Here is a 23,423-nt window from a genome sequence, read left to right on the forward strand (position 1 = left end):
TACTGCTGCAATACACGATTTTCCATCCCGTGTCTTTTTGATTCTGGCTTTCACAAGTGACAGGCCCAATAGTGGGCCTTCCGGATCATATGGTGACTCAATTTTTACCTTTAAACACACTGCCATTCTGTTCCTATTATTGGCTGTTACCAGTTTACATCCCACTTAGACCGAGAGGTTACACTATTATCCACAACTTCTTCAACATCTATTGTTTGTTGACTTTTTGCTGATGGTCATTGTGACTGGTGTTAGGTGATACCTTTGTGTAGATTGGATTTGCATGCGTCTAATAATTCCTGATGTTTTGCATTTCTCAGTGTCCTTTTCATTTTTTTTAAGATTGAGCTAAACTTACAACTTCAAATTGCCTTCTTGAAAAATTTACCGCGTTTGGATTTTTATGGCCATTCCCTACCCCAGGACATTTTTTGAGGGCATGAGTCATTTACAGCCCTGCCGTCCTTGTGAATATTAGTGACCATGAGCAGTAGATTTAAAGCTGCTCTTTGAGGAAACGGCCTTAGGGTGGCAGCATTTCTAAGTTGCCAACTCTGCTTGCTAGGGAAACAGAACCTTGCTGCAAGTTGTGCTTTGAGGTTGCAGATTAGAGTGGAATGTGCCAGGACAAACCCCCATAAGTTTTAGCCTCCTTAATTCTTGTTTGTGTCTTTAAGTTGTAGTTTTTATCAGAGCAAATTTGATTGAAAAATGTCTTTTGTTCTAGGTGTACAGAATCTTGTTCATTTACACATATACATATATCTATGGATCTTTGGGTCCTTTTCCATGTCGGTTATTACAGAGTGTTGAGTAGACCACTCTTGGTATTCCATAGGTCTTTGGGGATTATATTTTTTATATGTATTAGTATATGTGTGTTAACCCCAATATCCTAATTTATCCATTCCTCACACCATTTCTTTGGCTTAACCATAAGTTGTCTTCTCATTCTGAGATTGTCTTTCTCTATGGAAATATGTTCATTTTTATGAATTTTCAGATAACATAAGGGATATCATAGGACATTTGTCTTTCGCATTCTGACTTACTTCACGTTGTGTGATTATCTCTAGGCTCATTTGTGGTGCTGCATATGCCATTCTTTTATTTTTTTCGTGACTGATATTCCATTCTGTCCATATACCACTTCTTCTCTGTCCATTCATCTGTTTATGGACCTTCTTTTGGCTTCCATGTCGTGGCTATTTCAATATTGCTGCAGTGCACATTTGCCTGCCTCTGTCTTTCCGATTCTGGTGGTCTTAGGTTATAGGCCCAAAAGGTGCCCTGCCGCATCATATGGTAGCTCAATTTTTACCTTTTAAAGCAGCTCCATTCAGTTTTCGTTAGTGCTGTTACCCATTACATCCCACCAGCAGCTAGAAGGTACACAGTTCTCTAAAACCCCTTCAGCATTTCTAGTTTGTAGACTGTTTGCTGATGGTCATTTGACTGGTGTGAGCTGAAACCTTTTTGGAGGTTGGATTTTTATGTGGCTAATAATTCCTTGTACTGAGCTTTAGGCATGTCCATTTTTTTGTTTTCCTTTTTTTTTTAAAGTGTGAGTACAACTTCCCTCTTCATGTTGACTTCTTGAAAGATTTGTCATGTGTTGGATTTTCTTGCCTATTCCCTACCCCAGGGCATTTTTTGAGGGCAGATGCCATTTACAGCCCTGAGTCCTTGTGACTATTAAGCAACCATTAGCACTGGGTTTAAAGCTGCTGTTGTGGGAAACACCCACTAGGCGGCAGCATCATTACGTTCTCAACTCTTGTTATTAGGGCACCAGAGTCTTCCTGGACGTAGTGTTCCGAGGTTGTAAATTAGAGGGGAATGTGCTGGGACAAGCCCCCAGAAGTTTATGTCTCCTTACTTCTGTTTGTTTTTTAATTTAATTTCTATTTCTTATCGGAGAATATTGGATTAGAGTGTTGTGATTGTCTGGCTGTACAGAATCTGCTCAATGATTCATACATATGTCTGTTCATGTTCGGATTCTGTTACCATGTGTCTTATTACAGAATGTTGAGTAGACCTCGCATGGTATTTGGTAGGTGTTTTGTCATTATATATTTTATATGTATTGGTGATTATATAATTCATAGAGTTTATATGTTATATGTTTCTATACATTTAACATACATTAGTATATGTATGTTAGCCCCATAATCCTAATTTATCCATCCTCCCACCTTTCATTTTGGTTAACCATTAGTTTCTTTTATAAGTCTGTGAGTGTCTTTTTCTGTGGAAATATGTCCATTTGTAGCAATCTTAGGATAACAGGTATAAATGATATCATAGGATATTTGTCATTCCCTTTTGACTTACTTAACCTGATATGATTATTTCTAGGCTCATCTGTAGTCCTGAAAACGGCATTTTTCATTTTTTTCCCGAGGCTACTATTCCATTTAGTCCGTATACCACTTCTTCTTTGTCCATTCATCTGTTTATGGACCTTTTTTTTGCTTCCACGTCTTGGCTATTTCAGTAATGCTGCAGTGCACATTTCCCTGCCTCTGTCTTTCCGATTCTGGTGGTCTTAGGTTACAGGCCCGAAAGGTGCCCTGCCGCGTCATATGGTAGCTCAATTTGTACCTTTTAAAGCAGCTCCATTCAGTTTTCGTTAGTGCTCTTACCACTTTACATCCCACCAGCAGCTACAAGGTACACAGTTCTCTAAAATCCCTTCAGCATTTATAGTTTGTAGACTTTTTGCTGATGGTCATTTGACTGGTGTGAGCTGAAACCTTTTTGGAGGTTGGATTTGCATGTGACTAATAATTCCTTATACTGAGCTTTAGGCATGTGCTTTTTATTCTTTTCCTTTTTTTTTTTTAAAGAGTGAGTACAACTTCCCTCTTCATATTGACTTCTTCAAAAACTTGTCAAAGAAAACTTGAATTTTCTTGCCTATTCCCTACCCCAGGGCATTTTTTGAGGGCAGGTGTCATTTACAGCCCTGCAGTCCTTGTGACTCTTAAGCAACCATTAGCACTGGGTTTAAAGCTGCTGTTGTGGGAAACAGCCACAAGGCGGCAGCATTATTACGTTCTCACCTCTTGTTACTAGGGCAACAGAGTCTTCCTGGAGGTAGTGTTCCGAGGTTGTAAATTAGAGAGGAGTGTGCTGGGATAAGCCCCCAGAAGTTTATGTCTCCTTACTTATGTTTGTTTTTTAAATTTAATTTCTCTTTCTTATCGGAGTAAATTCGATTAGAGTGTTGTGATTGTCTGGCTGTACAGAATGTGCTCAATGATTCATACATATGTCTGTTCATCTTCGGATCCTGTTACCATGTAATTTTTTACAGAATGTTGAGTAGACCTCCCTTGGTATTTGGCAGGTGTTTCGTGATTATATATTTTATATGTATTGGTGATTATATAATTCATAGAGTTTATATGTTATATGTTTATATACATTTAACATACATTAGTATATGTATGTTATCCCCATAGTCCTAATTTATCCATCCTCCCACCTTTCATTTTGGTGAACCATTCGTTTGTTTTATAAGTCTGTGAGTGTCTTTTTCTGTGAAAATATGTTCATTGGTAGAAATCTTAGGATAACATGTATAAATGATATCATAGGATATTTGTTATTCCCTTTTGAATAACTTAACCTAATATGATTATTTCTAGGCTCATCTGTAGTCCTGAAAATGGCACTGTTCATTTTTTTCTGAGGCTACTATTCCATTCGGTACGTATACCACTTCTTCTTTGTCCAGTTATCTGATGATGGACATTTTGTTTGTATCCATGTCTTAGCTATTGTAAATACTGCTGCAATACACGATTTTCCATCCCGTGTCTTTTTGATTCTGGCTTTCACAAGTGACAGGCCCAATAGTGGGCCTTCCGGATCATATGGTGACTCAATTTTTACCTTTAAACACACTGCCATTCTGTTCCTATTATTGGCTGTTACCAGTTTACATCCCACTTAGACCGAGAGGTTACACTATTATCCACAACTTCTTCAACATCTATTGTTTGTTGACTTTTTGCTGATGGTCATTGTGACTGGTGTTAGGTGATACCTTTGTGTAGATTGGATTTGCATGCGTCTAATAATTCCTGATGTTTTGCATTTCTCAGTGTCCTTTTCATTTTTTTTAAGATTGAGCTAAACTTACAACTTCAAATTGCCTTCTTGAAAAATTTACCGCGTTTGGATTTTTATGGCCATTCCCTACCCCAGGACATTTTTTGAGGGCATGAGTCATTTACAGCCCTGCCGTCCTTGTGAATATTAGTGACCATGAGCAGTAGATTTAAAGCTGCTCTTTGAGGAAACGGCCTTAGGGTGGCAGCATTTCTAAGTTGCCAACTCTGCTTGCTAGGGAAACAGAACCTTGCTGCAAGTTGTGCTTTGAGGTTGCAGATTAGAGTGGAATGTGCCAGGACAAACCCCGATAAGTTTTAGCCTCCTTAATTCTTGTTTGTGTCTTTAAGTTGTAGTTTTTATCAGAGCAAATTTGATTGAAAAATGTCTTTTGTTCTAGGTGTACAGAATCTTGTTCATTTACACATATACATATATCTATGGATCTTTGGGTCCTTTTCCATGTCGGTTATTACAGAGTGTTGAGTAGACCACTCTTGGTATTCCATAGGTCTTTGGGGATTATATTTTTTATATGTATTAGTATATGTGTGTTAACCCCAATATCCTAATTTATCCATTCCTCACACCATTTCTTTGGCTTAACCATAAGTTGTCTTCTCATTCTGAGATTGTCTTTCTCTATGGAAATATGTTCATTTTTATGAATTTTCAGATAACATAAGGGATATCATAGGACATTTGTCTTTCGCATTCTGACTTACTTCACGTTGTGTGATTATCTCTAGGCTCATTTGTGGTGCTGCATATGCCATTCTTTTATTTTTTTCGTGACTGATATTCCATTCTGTCCATATACCACTTCTTCTCTGTCCATTCATCTGTTTATGGACCTTCTTTTGGCTTCCATGTCGTGGCTATTTCAATATTGCTGCAGTGCACATTTGCCTGCCTCTGTCTTTCCGATTCTGGTGGTCTTAGGTTATAGGCCCAAAAGGTGCCCTGCCGCATCATATGGTAGCTCAATTTTTACCTTTTAAAGCAGCTCCATTCAGTTTTCGTTAGTGCTGTTACCCATTACATCCCACCAGCAGCTAGAAGGTACACAGTTCTCTAAAACCCCTTCAGCATTTCTAGTTTGTAGACTGTTTGCTGATGGTCATTTGACTGGTGTGAGCTGAAACCTTTTTGGAGGTTGGATTTTTATGTGGCTAATAATTCCTTGTACTGAGCTTTAGGCATGTCCATTTTTTTGTTTTCCTTTTTTTTTTAAAGTGTGAGTACAACTTCCCTCTTCATGTTGACTTCTTGAAAGATTTGTCATGTGTTGGATTTTCTTGCCTATTCCCTACCCCAGGGCATTTTTTGAGGGCAGATGCCATTTACAGCCCTGAGTCCTTGTGACTATTAAGCAACCATTAGCACTGGGTTTAAAGCTGCTGTTGTGGGAAACACCCACTAGGCGGCAGCATCATTACGTTCTCAACTCTTGTTATTAGGGCACCAGAGTCTTCCTGGACGTAGTGTTCCGAGGTTGTAAATTAGAGGGGAATGTGCTGGGACAAGCCCCCAGAAGTTTATGTCTCCTTACTTCTGTTTGTTTTTTAATTTAATTTCTATTTCTTATCGGAGAATATTGGATTAGAGTGTTGTGATTGTCTGGCTGTACAGAATCTGCTCAATGATTCATACATATGTCTGTTCATGTTCGGATTCTGTTACCATGTGTCTTATTACAGAATGTTGAGTAGACCTCGCATGGTATTTGGTAGGTGTTTTGTCATTATATATTTTATATGTATTGGTGATTATATAATTCATAGAGTTTATATGTTATATGTTTCTATACATTTAACATACATTAGTATATGTATGTTAGCCCCATAATCCTAATTTATCCATCCTCCCACCTTTCATTTTGGTTAACCATTAGTTTCTTTTATAAGTCTGTGAGTGTCTTTTTCTGTGGAAATATGTCCATTTGTAGCAATCTTAGGATAACAGGTATAAATGATATCATAGGATATTTGTCATTCCCTTTTGACTTACTTAACCTGATATGATTATTTCTAGGCTCATCTGTAGTCCTGAAAACGGCATTTTTCATTTTTTTCCCGAGGCTACTATTCCATTTAGTCCGTATACCACTTCTTCTTTGTCCATTCATCTGTTTATGGACCTTTTTTTTGCTTCCACGTCTTGGCTATTTCAGTAATGCTGCAGTGCACATTTCCCTGCCTCTGTCTTTCCGATTCTGGTGGTCTTAGGTTACAGGCCCGAAAGGTGCCCTGCCGCGTCATATGGTAGCTCAATTTGTACCTTTTAAAGCAGCTCCATTCAGTTTTCGTTAGTGCTCTTACCACTTTACATCCCACCAGCAGCTACAAGGTACACAGTTCTCTAAAATCCCTTCAGCATTTATAGTTTGTAGACTTTTTGCTGATGGTCATTTGACTGGTGTGAGCTGAAACCTTTTTGGAGGTTGGATTTGCATGTGACTAATAATTCCTTATACTGAGCTTTAGGCATGTGCTTTTTATTCTTTTCCTTTTTTTTTTTTAAAGAGTGAGTACAACTTCCCTCTTCATATTGACTTCTTCAAAAACTTGTCAAAGAAAACTTGAATTTTCTTGCCTATTCCCTACCCCAGGGCATTTTTTGAGGGCAGGTGTCATTTACAGCCCTGCAGTCCTTGTGACTCTTAAGCAACCATTAGCACTGGGTTTAAAGCTGCTGTTGTGGGAAACAGCCACAAGGCGGCAGCATTATTACGTTCTCACCTCTTGTTACTAGGGCAACAGAGTCTTCCTGGAGGTAGTGTTCCGAGGTTGTAAATTAGAGAGGAGTGTGCTGGGATAAGCCCCCAGAAGTTTATGTCTCCTTACTTATGTTTGTTTTTTAAATTTAATTTCTCTTTCTTATCGGAGTAAATTCGATTAGAGTGTTGTGATTGTCTGGCTGTACAGAATGTGCTCAATGATTCATACATATGTCTGTTCATCTTCGGATCCTGTTACCATGTAATTTTTTACAGAATGTTGAGTAGACCTCCCTTGGTATTTGGCAGGTGTTTCGTGATTATATATTTTATATGTATTGGTGATTATATAATTCATAGAGTTTATATGTTATATGTTTATATACATTTAACATACATTAGTATATGTATGTTATCCCCATAGTCCTAATTTATCCATCCTCCCACCTTTCATTTTGGTGAACCATTCGTTTGTTTTATAAGTCTGTGAGTGTCTTTTTCTGTGAAAATATGTTCATTGGTAGAAATCTTAGGATAACATGTATAAATGATATCATAGGATATTTGTTATTCCCTTTTGAATAACTTAACCTAATATGATTATTTCTAGGCTCATCTGTAGTCCTGAAAATGGCACTGTTCATTTTTTTCTGAGGCTACTATTCCATTCGGTACGTATACCACTTCTTCTTTGTCCAGTTATCTGATGATGGACATTTTGTTTGTATCCATGTCTTAGCTATTGTAAATACTGCTGCAATACACGATTTTCCATCCCGTGTCTTTTTGATTCTGGCTTTCACAAGTGACAGGCCCAATAGTGGGCCTTCCGGATCATATGGTGACTCAATTTTTACCTTTAAACACACTGCCATTCTGTTCCTATTATTGGCTGTTACCAGTTTACATCCCACTTAGACCGAGAGGTTACACTATTATCCACAACTTCTTCAACATCTATTGTTTGTTGACTTTTTGCTGATGGTCATTGTGACTGGTGTTAGGTGATACCTTTGTGTAGATTGGATTTGCATGCGTCTAATAATTCCTGATGTTTTGCATTTCTCAGTGTCCTTTTCATTTTTTTTAAGATTGAGCTAAACTTACAACTTCAAATTGCCTTCTTGAAAAATTTACCGCGTTTGGATTTTTATGGCCATTCCCTACCCCAGGACATTTTTTGAGGGCATGAGTCATTTACAGCCCTGCCGTCCTTGTGAATATTAGTGACCATGAGCAGTAGATTTAAAGCTGCTCTTTGAGGAAACGGCCTTAGGGTGGCAGCATTTCTAAGTTGCCAACTCTGCTTGCTAGGGAAACAGAACCTTGCTGCAAGTTGTGCTTTGAGGTTGCAGATTAGAGTGGAATGTGCCAGGACAAACCCCGATAAGTTTTAGCCTCCTTAATTCTTGTTTGTGTCTTTAAGTTGTAGTTTTTATCAGAGCAAATTTGATTGAAAAATGTCTTTTGTTCTAGGTGTACAGAATCTTGTTCATTTACACATATACATATATCTATGGATCTTTGGGTCCTTTTCCATGTCGGTTATTACAGAGTGTTGAGTAGACCACTCTTGGTATTCCATAGGTCTTTGGGGATTATATTTTTTATATGTATTAGTATATGTGTGTTAACCCCAATATCCTAATTTATCCATTCCTCACACCATTTCTTTGGCTTAACCATAAGTTGTCTTCTCATTCTGAGATTGTCTTTCTCTATGGAAATATGTTCATTTTTATGAATTTTCAGATAACATAAGGGATATCATAGGACATTTGTCTTTCGCATTCTGACTTACTTCACGTTGTGTGATTATCTCTAGGCTCATTTGTGGTGCTGCATATGCCATTCTTTTATTTTTTTCGTGACTGATATTCCATTCTGTCCATATACCACTTCTTCTCTGTCCATTCATCTGTTTATGGACCTTCTTTTGGCTTCCATGTCGTGGCTATTTCAATATTGCTGCAGTGCACATTTGCCTGCCTCTGTCTTTCCGATTCTGGTGGTCTTAGGTTATAGGCCCAAAAGGTGCCCTGCCGCATCATATGGTAGCTCAATTTTTACCTTTTAAAGCAGCTCCATTCAGTTTTCGTTAGTGCTGTTACCCATTACATCCCACCAGCAGCTAGAAGGTACACAGTTCTCTAAAACCCCTTCAGCATTTCTAGTTTGTAGACTGTTTGCTGATGGTCATTTGACTGGTGTGAGCTGAAACCTTTTTGGAGGTTGGATTTGTATGTGGCTAATAATTCCTTGTACTGAGCTTTAGGCATGTCCATTTTTTTGTTTTCCTTTTTTTTTTAAAGTGTGAGTACAACTTCCCTCTTCATGTTGACTTCTTGAAAGATTTGTCATGTGTTGGATTTTCTTGCCTATTCCCTACCCCAGGGCATTTTTTGAGGGCAGATGCCATTTACAGCCCTGAGTCCTTGTGACTATTAAGCAACCATTAGCACTGGGTTTAAAGCTGCTGTTGTGGGAAACACCCACTAGGCGGCAGCATCATTACGTTCTCAACTCTTGTTATTAGGGCACCAGAGTCTTCCTGGACGTAGTGTTCCGAGGTTGTAAATTAGAGGGGAATGTGCTGGGACAAGCCCCCAGAAGTTTATGTCTCCTTACTTCTGTTTGTTTTTTAATTTAATTTCTATTTCTTATCGGAGAATATTGGATTAGAGTGTTGTGATTGTCTGGCTGTACAGAATCTGCTCAATGATTCATACATATGTCTGTTCATGTTCGGATTCTGTTACCATGTGTCTTATTACAGAATGTTGAGTAGACCTCGCATGGTATTTGGTAGGTGTTTTGTCATTATATATTTTATATGTATTGGTGATTATATAATTCATAGAGTTTATATGTTATATGTTTCTATACATTTAACATACATTAGTATATGTATGTTAGCCCCATAATCCTAATTTATCCATCCTCCCACCTTTCATTTTGGTTAACCATTAGTTTCTTTTATAAGTCTGTGAGTGTCTTTTTCTGTGGAAATATGTCCATTTGTAGCAATCTTAGGATAACAGGTATAAATGATATCATAGGATATTTGTCATTCCCTTTTGACTTACTTAACCTGATATGATTATTTCTAGGCTCATCTGTAGTCCTGAAAACGGCATTTTTCATTTTTTTCCCGAGGCTACTATTCCATTTAGTCCGTATACCACTTCTTCTTTGTCCATTCATCTGTTTATGGACCTTTTTTTTGCTTCCACGTCTTGGCTATTTCAGTAATGCTGCAGTGCACATTTGCCTGCCTCTGTCTTTCCGATTCTGGTGGTCTTAGGTTACAGGCCCAAAAGGTGCCCTGCCGCGTCATATGGTAGCTCAATTTTTACCTTTTAAAGCAGCTCCATTCAGTTTTCGTTAGTGCTCTTACCACTTTACATCCCACCAGCAGCTACAAGGTACACAGTTCTCTAAAATCCCTTCAGCATTTACAGTTTGTAGACTGTTTGCTGATGGTCATTTGACTGGTGTGAGCTGAAACCTTTTTGGAGGTTGGATTTGCATGTGACTAATAATTCCTTATACTGAGCTTTAGGCATGTGCTTTTTATTCTTTTCCTTTTTTTTTTTTTAAAGAGTGAGTACAACTTCCCTCTTCATATTGACTTCTTCAAAAACTTGTCAAAGAAAACTTGAATTTTCTTGCCTATTCCCTACCCCAGGGCATTTTTTGAGGGCAGGTGTCATTTACAGCCCTGCAGTCCTTGTGACTATTAAGCAACCATTAGCACTGGGTTTAAAGCTGCTGTTGTGGGAAACAGCCACAAGGCGGCAGCATTATTACGTTCTCACCTCTTGTTACTAGGGCAACAGAGTCTTCCTGGAGGTAGTGTTCCGAGGTTGTAAATTAGAGAGGAGTGTGCTGGGATAAGCCCCCAGAAGTTTATGTCTCCTTACTTATGTTTGTTTTTTAAATTTAATTTCTCTTTCTTATCGGAGTAAATTCGATTAGAGTGTTGTGATTGTCTGGCTGTACAGAATGTGCTCAATGATTCATACATATGTCTGTTCATCTTCGGATCCTGTTACCATGTAATTTTTTACAGAATGTTGAGTAGACCTCCCTTGGTATTTGGCAGGTGTTTCGTGATTATATATTTTATATGTATTGGTGATTATATAATTCATAGAGTTTATATGTTATATGTTTATATACATTTAACATACATTAGTATATGTATGTTATCCCCATAGTCCTAATTTATCCATCCTCCCACCTTTCATTTTGGCGAACCATTCGTTTGTTTTATAAGTCTGTGAGTGTCTTTTTCTGTGGAAATATGTTCATTGGTAGAAATCTTAGGATAACATGTATAAATGATATCATAGGATATTTGTTATTCCCTTTTGAATAACTTAACCTAATATGATTATTTCTAGGCTCATCTGTAGTCCTGAAAACGGCACTGTTCATTTTTTTCTGAGGCTACTATTCCATTCGGTACGTATACCACTTCTTCTTTGTCCATTTATCTGATGATGGACATTTTGTTTGTATCCATGTCTTAGCTATTGTAAATACTGCTGCAATACACGATTTTCCATCCCGTGTCTTTTTGATTCTGGCTTTCACAAGTGACAGGCCCAATAGTGGGCCTTCCGGATCATATGGTGACTCAATTTTTACCTTTAAACGCACTGCCATTCTGTTCCTATTATTGGCTGTTACCAGTTTACATCCCACTTAGACCGAGAGGTTACACTATTCTCCACAACTTCTTCAACATCTATTGTTTGTTGACTTTTTGCTGATGGTCATTGTGACTGGTGTTAGGTGATACCTTTGTGTAGATTGGATTTGCATGCGTCTAATAATTCCTGATGTTTTGCATTTCTCAGTGTCCTTTTCATTTTTTTTAAGATTGAGCTAAACTTACAACTTCAAATTGCCTTCTTGAAAAATTTACCGCGTTTGGATTTTTATGGCCATTCCCTACCCCAGGACATTTTTTGAGGGCATGAGTCATTTACAGCCCTGCCGTCCTTGTGAATATTAGTGACCATGAGCAGTAGATTTAAAGCTGCTCTTTGAGGAAACGGCCTTAGGGTGGCAGCATTTCTAAGTTGCCAACTCTGCTTGCTAGGGAAACAGAACCTTGCTGCAAGTTGTGCTTTGAGGTTGCAGATTAGAGTGGAATGTGCCAGGACAAACCCCGATAAGTTTTAGCCTCCTTAATTCTTGTTTGTGTCTTTAAGTTGTAGTTTTTATCAGAGCAAATTTGATTGAAAAATGTCTTTTGTTCTAGGTGTACAGAATCTTGTTCATTTACACATATACATATATCTATGGATCTTTGGGTCCTTTTCCATGTCGGTTATTACAGAGTGTTGAGTAGACCACTCTTGGTATTCCATAGGTCTTTGGGGATTATATTTTTTATATGTATTAGTATATGTGTGTTAACCCCAATATCCTAATTTATCCATTCCTCACACCATTTCTTTGGCTTAACCATAAGTTGTCTTCTCATTCTGAGATTGTCTTTCTCTATGGAAATATGTTCATTTTTATGAATTTTCAGATAACATAAGGGATATCATAGGACATTTGTCTTTCGCATTCTGACTTACTTCACGTTGTGTGATTATCTCTAGGCTCATCTGTGGTGCTGCATATGCCATTCTTTTATTTTTTTCGTGACTGATATTCCATTCTGTCCATATACCACTTCTTCTCTGTCCATTCATCTGTTTATGGACCTTCTTTTGGCTTCCATGTCGTGGCTATTTCAATATTGCTGCAGTGCACATTTGCCTGCCTCTGTCTTTCCGATTCTGGTGGTCTTAGGTTATAGGCCCAAAAGGTGCCCTGCCGCATCATATGGTAGCTCAATTTTTACCTTTTAAAGCAGCTCCATTCAGTTTTCGTTAGTGCTGTTACCCATTACATCCCACCAGCAGCTAGAAGGTACACAGTTCTCTAAAACCCCTTCAGCATTTCTAGTTTGTAGACTGTTTGCTGATGGTCATTTGACTGGTGTGAGCTGAAACCTTTTTGGAGGTTGGATTTGTATGTGGCTAATAATTCCTTGTACTGAGCTTTAGGCATGTCCATGTTGTTCTTTTCCTTTTTTTTTTTAAAGTGTGAGTACAACTTCCCTCTTCATGTTGACTTCTTGAAAGATTTGTCATGTGTTGGATTTTCTTGCCTATTCCCTACCCCAGGGCATTTTTTGAGGGCAGATGCCATTTACAGCCCTGAGTCCTTGTGACTATTAAGCAACCATTAGCACTGGGTTTAAAGCTGCTGTTGTGGGAAACACCCACTAGGCGGCAGCATCATTACGTTCTCAACTCTTGTTATTAGGGCACCAGAGTCTTCCTGGACGTAGTGTTCCGAGGTTGTAAATTAGAGGGGAATGTGCTGGGACAAGCCCCCAGAAGTTTATGTCTCCTTACTTCTGTTTGTTTTTTAATTTAATTTCTATTTCTTATCGGAGAATATTGGATTAGAGTGTTGTGATTGTCTGGCTGTACAGAATCTGCTCAGTGATTCATACATATGTCTGTTCATGTTCGGATTCTGTAACCATGTGTCTTATTACAGAATGTTGAGTAGACCTCGCATGGTATTTGGTAGGTGTTTTGTCATTATATAGTTTATATGTATTGGTGGTTATATAATTCATAGAGTTTATATGTTATATGTTTATATACATTTAACATACATTAGTATATGTATGTTAGCCCCATAATCCTAATTTATCCATCCTCCCACCTTTCATTTGGGTTAACCATTAGTTTCTTTTATAAGTCTGTGAGTGTCTTTTTCTGTGGAAATATGTCCATTTGTAGCAATCTTAGGATAACAGGTATAAATGATATCATAGGATATTTGTCATTCCCTTTTGACTTACTTAACCTGATATGATTATTTCTAGGCTCATCTGTGGTGCTGCATATGCCATTCTTTTATTTTTTTCGTGACTGATATTCCATTCTGTCCATATACCACTTCTTCTTTGTCCATTCATCTGTTTATGGACCTTTTTTTTGCTTCCACGTCTTGGCTATTTCAGTAATGCTGCAGTGCACATTTGCCTGCCTCTGTCTTTCCGATTCTGGTGGTCTTAGGTTACAGGCCCAAAAGGTGCCCTGCCGCGTCATATGGTAGCTCAATTTGTACCTTTTAAAGCAGCTCCATTCAGTTTTCGTTAGTGCTCTTACCACTTTACATCCCACCAGCAGCTACAAGGTACACAGTTCTCTAAAATCCCTTCAGCATTTATAGTTTGTAGACTTTTTGCTGATGGTCATTTGACTGGTGTGAGCTGAAACCTTTTTGGAGGTTGGATTTGCATGTGACTAATAATTCCTTATACTGAGCTTTAGGCATGTGCTTTTTATTCTTTTCCTTTTTTTTTTTTTTAAAGAGTGAGTACAACTTCCCTCTTCATATTGACTTCTTCAAAAACTTGTCAAAGAAAACTTGAATTTTCTTGCCTATTCCCTACCCCAGGGCATTTTTTGAGGGCAGGTGTCATTTACAGCCCTGCAGTCCTTGTGACTCTTAAGCAACCATTAGCACTGGGTTTAAAGCTGCTGTTGTGGGAAACAGCCACAAGGCGGCAGCATTATTACGTTCTCACCTCTTGTTACTAGGGCAACAGAGTCTTCCTGGAGGTAGTGTTCCGAGGTTGTAAATTAGAGAGGAGTGTGCTGGGATAAGCCCCCAGAAGTTTATGTCTCCTTACTTATGTTTGTTTTTTAAATTTAATTTCTCTTTCTTATCGGAGTAAATTCGATTAGAGTGTTGTGATTGTCTGGCTGTACAGAATGTGCTCAATGATTCATACATATGTCTGTTCATCTTCGGATCCTGTTACCATGTAATTTTTTACAGAATGTTGAGTAGACCTCCCTTGGTATTTGGCAGGTGTTTCGTGATTATATATTTTATATGTATTGGTGATTATATAATTCATAGAGTTTATATGTTATATGTTTATATACATTTAACATACATTAGTATATGTATGTTATCCCCATAGTCCTAATTTATCCATCCTCCCACCTTTCATTTTGGCGAACCATTCGTTTGTTTTATAAGTCTGTGAGTGTCTTTTTCTGTGGAAATATGTTCATTGGTAGAAATCTTAGGATAACATGTATAAATGATATCATAGGATATTTGTTATTCCCTTTTGAATAACTTAACCTAATATGATTATTTCTAGGCTCATCTGTAGTCCTGAAAACGGCACTGTTCATTTTTTTCTGAGGCTACTATTCCATTCGGTACGTATACCACTTCTTCTTTGTCCATTTATCTGATGATGGACATTTTGTTTGTATCCATGTCTTAGCTATTGTAAATACTGCTGCAATACACGATTTTCCATCCCGTGTCTTTTTGATTCTGGCTTTCACAAGTGACAGGCCCAATAGTGGGCCTTCCGGATCATATGGTGACTCAATTTTTACCTTTAAACGCACTGCCATTCTGTTCCTATTATTGGCTGTTACCAGTTTACATCCCACTTAGACCGAGAGGTTACACTATTCTCCACAACTTCTTCAACATCTATTGTTTGTTGACTTTTTGCTGATGGTCATTGTGACTGGTGTTAGGTGATACCTTTGTGTAGATTGGATTTGCATGCGTCTAATAATTCCTGATGTTTTGCATTTCTCAGTGTCCTTTTCATTTTTTTTAAGATTGAGCTAAACTTACAACTTCAAATTGCCTTCTTGAAAAATTTACCGCGTTTGGATTTTTATGGCCATTCCCTACCCCAGGACATTTTTTGAGGGCATGAGTCATTTACAGCCCTGCCGTCCTTGTGAATATTAGTGACCATGAGCAGTAGATTTAAAGCTGCTCTTTGAGGAAACGGCCTTAGGGTGGCAGCATTTCTAAGTTGCCAACTCTGCTTGCTAGGGAAACAGAACCTTGCTGCAAGTTGTGCTTTGAGGTTGCAGATTAGAGTGGAATGTGCCAGGACAAACCCCGATAAGTTTTAGCCTCCTTAATTCTTGTTTGTGTCTTTAAGTTGTAGTTTTTATCAGAGCAAATTTGATTGAAAAATGTCTTTTGTTCTAGGTGTACAGAATCTTGTTCATTTACACATATACATATATCTATGGATCTTTGGGTCCTTTTCCATGTCGGTTATTACAGAGTGTTGAGTAGACCACTCTTGGTATTCCATAGGTCTTTGGGGATTATATTTTTTATATGTATTAGTATATGTGTGTTAACCCCAATATCCTAATTTATCCATTCCTCACACCATTTCTTTGGCTTAACCATAAGTTGTCTTCTCATTCTGAGATTGTCTTTCTCTATGGAAATATGTTCATTTTTATGAATTTTCAGATAACATAAGGGATATCATAGGACATTTGTCTTTCGCATTCTGACTTACTTCACGTTGTGTGATTATCTCTAGGCTCATCTGTGGTGCTGCATATGCCATTCTTTTATTTTTTTCGTGACTGATATTCCATTCTGTCCATATACCACTTCTTCTCTGTCCATTCATCTGTTTATGGACCTTCTTTTGGCTTCCATGTCGTGGCTATTTCAATATTGCTGCAGTGCACATTTGCCTGCCTCTGTCTTTCCGATTCTGGTGGTCTTAGGTTATAGGCCCAAAAGGTGCCCTGCCGCATCATATGGTAGCTCAATTTTTACCTTTTAAAGCAGCTCCATTCAGTTTTCGTTAGTGCTGTTACCCATTACATCCCACCAGCAGCTAGAAGGTACACAGTTCTCTAAAACCCCTTCAGCATTTCTAGTTTGTAGACTGTTTGCTGATGGTCATTTGACTGGTGTGAGCTGAAACCTTTTTGGAGGTTGGATTTGCATGTGACTAATAATTCCTTATACTGAGCTTTAGGCATGTGCTTTTTATTCTTTTCCTTTTTTTTTTAAAGAGTGAGTACAACTTCCCTCTTCATATTGACTTCTTCAAAAACTTGTCAAAGAAAACTTGAATTTTCTTGCCTATTCCCTACCCCAGGGCATTTTTTGAGGGCAGGTGTCATTTACAGCCCTGCAGTCCTTGTGACTATTAAGCAACCATTAGCACTGGGTTTAAAGCTGCTGTTGTGGGAAACAGCCACAAGGCGGCAGCATTATTACGTTCTCACCTCTTGTTACTAGGGCAACAGAGTCTTCCTGGAGGTAGTGTTCCGAGGTTGTAAATTAGAGAGGAGTGTGCTGGGATAAGCCCCCAGAAGTTTATGTCTCCTTACTTATGTTTGTTTTTTAAATTTAATTTCTCTTTCTTATCGGAGTAAATTCGATTAGAGTGTTGTGATTGTCTGGCTGTACAGAATGTGCTCAATGATTCATACATATGTCTGTTCATCTTCGGATCCTGTTACCATGTAATTTTTTACAGAATGTTGAGTAGACCTCCCTTGGTATTTGGCAGGTGTTTCGTGATTATATATTTTATATGTATTGGTGATTATATAATTCATAGAGTTTATATGTTATATGTTTATATACATTTAACATACATTAGTATATGTATGTTATCCCCATAGTCCTAATTTATCCATCCTCCCACCTTTCATTTTGGCGAACCATTCGTTTGTTTTATAAGTCTGTGAGTGTCTTTTTCTGTGGAAATATGTTCATTGGTAGAAATCTTAGGATAACATGTATAAATGATATCATAGGATATTTGTTATTCCCTTTTGAATAACTTAACCTAATATGATTATTTCTAGGCTCATCTGTAGTCCTGAAAACGGCACTGTTCATTTTTTTCTGAGGCTACTATTCCATTCGGTACGTATACCACTTCTTCTTTGTCCATTTATCTGATGATGGACATTTTGTTTGTATCCATGTCTTAGCTATTGTAAATACTGCTGCAATACACGATTTTCCATCCCGTGTCTTTTTGATTCTGGCTTTCACAAGTGACAGGCCCAATAGTGGGCCTTCCGGATCATATGGTGACTCAATTTTTACCTTTAAACGCACTGCCATTCTGTTCCTATTATTGGCTGTTACCAGTTTACATCCCACTTAGACCGAGAGGTTACACTATTCTCCACAACTTCTTCAACATCTATTGTTTGTTGACTTTTTGCTGATGGTCATTGTGACTGGTGTTAGGTGATACCTTTGTGTAGATTGGATTTGCATGCGTCTAATAATTCCTGATGTTTTGCATTTCTCAGTGTCCTTTTCATTTTTTTTAAGATTGAGCTAAACTTACAACTTCAAATTGCCTTCTTGAAAAATTTACCGCGTTTGGATTTTTATGGCCATTCCCTACCCCAGGACATTTTTTGAGGGCATGAGTCATTTACAGCCCTGCCGTCCTTGTGAATATTAGTGACCATGAGCAGTAGATTTAAAGCTGCTCTTTGAGGAAACGGCCTTAGGGTGGCAGCATTTCTAAGTTGCCAACTCTGCTTGCTAGGGAAACAGAACCTTGCTGCAAGTTGTGCTTTGAGGTTGCAGATTAGAGTGGAATGTGCCAGGACAAACCCCGATAAGTTTTAGCCTCCTTAATTCTTGTTTGTGTCTTTAAGTTGTAGTTTTTATCAGAGCAAATTTGATTGAAAAATGTCTTTTGTTCTAGGTGTACAGAATCTTGTTCATTTACACATATACATATATCTATGGATCTTTGGGTCCTTTTCCATGTCGGTTATTACAGAGTGTTGAGTAGACCACTCTTGGTATTCCATAGGTCTTTGGGGATTATATTTTTTATATGTATTAGTATATGTGTGTTAACCCCAATATCCTAATTTATCCATTCCTCACACCATTTCTTTGGCTTAACCATAAGTTGTCTTCTCATTCTGAGATTGTCTTTCTCTATGGAAATATGTTCATTTTTATGAATTTTCAGATAACATAAGGGATATCATAGGACATTTGTCTTTCGCATTCTGACTTACTTCACGTTGTGTGATTATCTCTAGGCTCATCTGTGGTGCTGCATATGCCATTCTTTTATTTTTTTCGTGACTGATATTCCATTCTGTCCATATACCACTTCTTCTCTGTCCATTCATCTGTTTATGGACCTTCTTTTGGCTTCCATGTCGTGGCTATTTCAATATTGCTGCAGTGCACATTTGCCTGCCTCTGTCTTTCCGATTCTGGTGGTCTTAGGTTATAGGCCCAAAAGGTGCCCTGCCGCATCATATGGTAGCTCAATTTTTACCTTTTAAAGCAGCTCCATTCAGTTTTCGTTAGTGCTGTTACCCATTACATCCCACCAGCAGCTAGAAGGTACACAGTTCTCTAAAACCCCTTCAGCATTTCTAGTTTGTAGACTGTTTGCTGATGGTCATTTGACTGGTGTGAGCTGAAACCTTTTTGGAGGTTGGATTTGCATGTGACTAATAATTCCTTATACTGAGCTTTAGGCATGTGCTTTTTATTCTTTTCCTTTTTTTTTTAAAGAGTGAGTACAACTTCCCTCTTCATATTGACTTCTTCAAAAACTTGTCAAAGAAAACTTGAATTTTCTTGCCTATTCCCTACCCCAGGGCATTTTTTGAGGGCAGGTGTCATTTACAGCCCTGCAGTCCTTGTGACTATTAAGCAACCATTAGCACTGGGTTTAAAGCTGCTGTTGTGGGAAACAGCCACAAGGCGGCAGCATTATTACGTTCTCACCTCTTGTTACTAGGGCAACAGAGTCTTCCTGGAGGTAGTGTTCCGAGGTTGTAAATTAGAGAGGAGTGTGCTGGGATAAGCCCCCAGAAGTTTATGTCTCCTTACTTATGTTTGTTTTTTAAATTTAATTTCTCTTTCTTATCGGAGTAAATTCGATTAGAGTGTTGTGATTGTCTGGCTGTACAGAATGTGCTCAATGATTCATACATATGTCTGTTCATCTTCGGATCCTGTTACCATGTAATTTTTTACAGAATGTTGAGTAGACCTCCCTTGGTATTTGGCAGGTGTTTCGTGATTATATATTTTATATGTATTGGTGATTATATAATTCATAGAGTTTATATGTTATATGTTTATATACATTTAACATACATTAGTATATGTATGTTATCCCCATAGTCCTAATTTATCCATCCTCCCACCTTTCATTTTGGCGAACCATTCGTTTGTTTTATAAGTCTGTGAGTGTCTTTTTCTGTGGAAATATGTTCATTGGTAGAAATCTTAGGATAACATGTATAAATGATATCATAGGATATTTGTTATTCCCTTTTGAATAACTTAACCTAATATGATTATTTCTAGGCTCATCTGTAGTCCTGAAAACGGCACTGTTCATTTTTTTCTGAGGCTACTATTCCATTCGGTACGTATACCACTTCTTCTTTGTCCATTTATCTGATGATGGACATTTTGTTTGTATCCATGTCTTAGCTATTGTAAATACTGCTGCAATACACGATTTTCCATCCCGTGTCTTTTTGATTCTGGCTTTCACAAGTGACAGGCCCAATAGTGGGCCTTCCGGATCATATGGTGACTCAATTTTTACCTTTAAACGCACTGCCATTCTGTTCCTATTATTGGCTGTTACCAGTTTACATCCCACTTAGACCGAGAGGTTACACTATTCTCCACAACTTCTTCAACATCTATTGTTTGTTGACTTTTTGCTGATGGTCATTGTGACTGGTGTTAGGTGATACCTTTGTGTAGATTGGATTTGCATGCGTCTAATAATTCCTGATGTTTTGCATTTCTCAGTGTCCTTTTCATTTTTTTTAAGATTGAGCTAAACTTACAACTTCAAATTGCCTTCTTGAAAAATTTACCGCGTTTGGATTTTTATGGCCATTCCCTACCCCAGGACATTTTTTGAGGGCATGAGTCATTTACAGCCCTGCCGTCCTTGTGAATATTAGTGACCATGAGCAGTAGATTTAAAGCTGCTCTTTGAGGAAACGGCCTTAGGGTGGCAGCATTTCTAAGTTGCCAACTCTGCTTGCTAGGGAAACAGAACCTTGCTGCAAGTTGTGCTTTGAGGTTGCAGATTAGAGTGGAATGTGCCAGGACAAACCCCGATAAGTTTTAGCCTCCTTAATTCTTGTTTGTGTCTTTAAGTTGTAGTTTTTATCAGAGCAAATTTGATTGAAAAATGTCTTTTGTTCTAGGTGTACAGAATCTTGTTCATTTACACATATACATATATCTATGGATCTTTGGGTCCTTTTCCATGTCGGTTATTACAGAGTGTTGAGTAGACCACTCTTGGTATTCCATAGGTCTTTGGGGATTATATTTTTTATATGTATTAGTATATGTGTGTTAACCCCAATATCCTAATTTATCCATTCCTCACACCATTTCTTTGGCTTAACCATAAGTTGTCTTCTCATTCTGAGATTGTCTTTCTCTATGGAAATATGTTCATTTTTATGAATTTTCAGATAACATAAGGGATATCATAGGACATTTGTCTTTCGCATTCTGACTTACTTCACGTTGTGTGATTATCTCTAGGCTCATCTGTGGTGCTGCATATGCCATTCTTTTATTTTTTTCGTGACTGATATTCCATTCTGTCCATATACCACTTCTTCTCTGTCCATTCATCTGTTTATGGACCTTCTTTTGGCTTCCATGTCGTGGCTATTTCAATATTGCTGCAGTGCACATTTGCCTGCCTCTGTCTTTCCGATTCTGGTGGTCTTAGGTTATAGGCCCAAAAGGTGCCCTGCCGCATCATATGGTAGCTCAATTTTTACCTTTTAAAGCAGCTCCATTCAGTTTTCGTTAGTGCTGTTACCCATTACATCCCACCAGCAGCTAGAAGGTACACAGTTCTCTAAAACCCCTTCAGCATTTCTAGTTTGTAGACTGTTTGCTGATGGTCATTTGACTGGTGTGAGCTGAAACCTTTTTGGAGGTTGGATTTGCATGTGACTAATAATTCCTTATACTGAGCTTTAGGCATGTGCTTTTTATTCTTTTCCTTTTTTTTTTAAAGAGTGAGTACAACTTCCCTCTTCATATTGACTTCTTCAAAAACTTGTCAAAGAAAACTTGAATTTTCTTGCCTATTCCCTACCCCAGGGCATTTTTTGAGGGCAGGTGTCATTTACAGCCCTGCAGTCCTTGTGACTCTTAAGCAACCATTAGCACTGGGTTTAAAGCTGCTGTTGTGGGAAACAGCCACAAGGCGGCAGCATTATTACGTTCTCACCTCTTGTTACTAGGGCAACAGAGTCTTCCTGGAGGTAGTGTTCCGAGGTTGTAAATTAGAGAGGAGTGTGCTGGGATAAGCCCCCAGAAGTTTATGTCTCCTTACTTATGTTTGTTTTTTAAATTTAATTTCTCTTTCTTATCGGAGTAAATTCGATTAGAGTGTTGTGATTGTCTGGCTGTACAGAATGTGCTCAATGATTCATACATATGTCTGTTCATCTTCGGATCCTGTTACCATGTAATTTTTTACAGAATGTTGAGTAGACCTCCCTTGGTATTTGGCAGGTGTTTCGTGATTATATATTTTATATGTATTGGTGATTATATAATTCATAGAGTTTATATGTTATATGTTTATATACATTTAACATACATTAGTATATGTATGTTATCCCCATAGTCCTAATTTATCCATCCTCCCACCTTTCATTTTGGCGAACCATTCGTTTGTTTTATAAGTCTGTGAGTGTCTTTTTCTGTGGAAATATGTTCATTGGTAGAAATCTTAGGATAACATGTATAAATGATATCATAGGATATTTGTTATTCCCTTTTGAATAACTTAACCTAATATGATTATTTCTAGGCTCATCTGTAGTCCTGAAAACGGCACTGTTCATTTTTTTCTGAGGCTACTATTCCATTCGGTACGTATACCACTTCTTCTTTGTCCATTTATCTGATGATGGACATTTTGTTTGTATCCATGTCTTAGCTATTGTAAATACTGCTGCAATACACGATTTTCCATCCCGTGTCTTTTTGATTCTGGCTTTCACAAGTGACAGGCCCAATAGTGGGCCTTCCGGATCATATGGTGACTCAATTTTTACCTTTAAACGCACTGCCATTCTGTTCCTATTATTGGCTGTTACCAGTTTACATCCCACTTAGACCGAGAGGTTACACTATTCTCCACAACTTCTTCAACATCTATTGTTTGTTGACTTTTTGCTGATGGTCATTGTGACTGGTGTTAGGTGATACCTTTGTGTAGATTGGATTTGCATGCGTCTAATAATTCCTGATGTTTTGCATTTCTCAGTGTCCTTTTCATTTTTTTTAAGATTGAGCTAAACTTACAACTTCAAATTGCCTTCTTGAAAAATTTACCGCGTTTGGATTTTTATGGCCATTCCCTACCCCAGGACATTTTTTGAGGGCATGAGTCATTTACAGCCCTGCCGTCCTTGTGAATATTAGTGACCATGAGCAGTAGATTTAAAGCTGCTCTTTGAGGAAACGGCCTTAGGGTGGCAGCATTTCTAAGTTGCCAACTCTGCTTGCTAGGGAAACAGAACCTTGCTGCAAGTTGTGCTTTGAGGTTGCAGATTAGAGTGGAATGTGCCAGGACAAACCCCGATAAGTTTTAGCCTCCTTAATTCTTGTTTGTGTCTTTAAGTTGTAGTTTTTATCAGAGCAAATTTGATTGAAAAATGTCTTTTGT

This window comes from Eubalaena glacialis, chromosome 2 (genome assembly GCF_028564815.1).
Source record: "Eubalaena glacialis isolate mEubGla1 chromosome 2, mEubGla1.1.hap2.+ XY, whole genome shotgun sequence".
Taxonomy (NCBI): Eukaryota; Metazoa; Chordata; class Mammalia; order Artiodactyla; family Balaenidae; genus Eubalaena; species Eubalaena glacialis.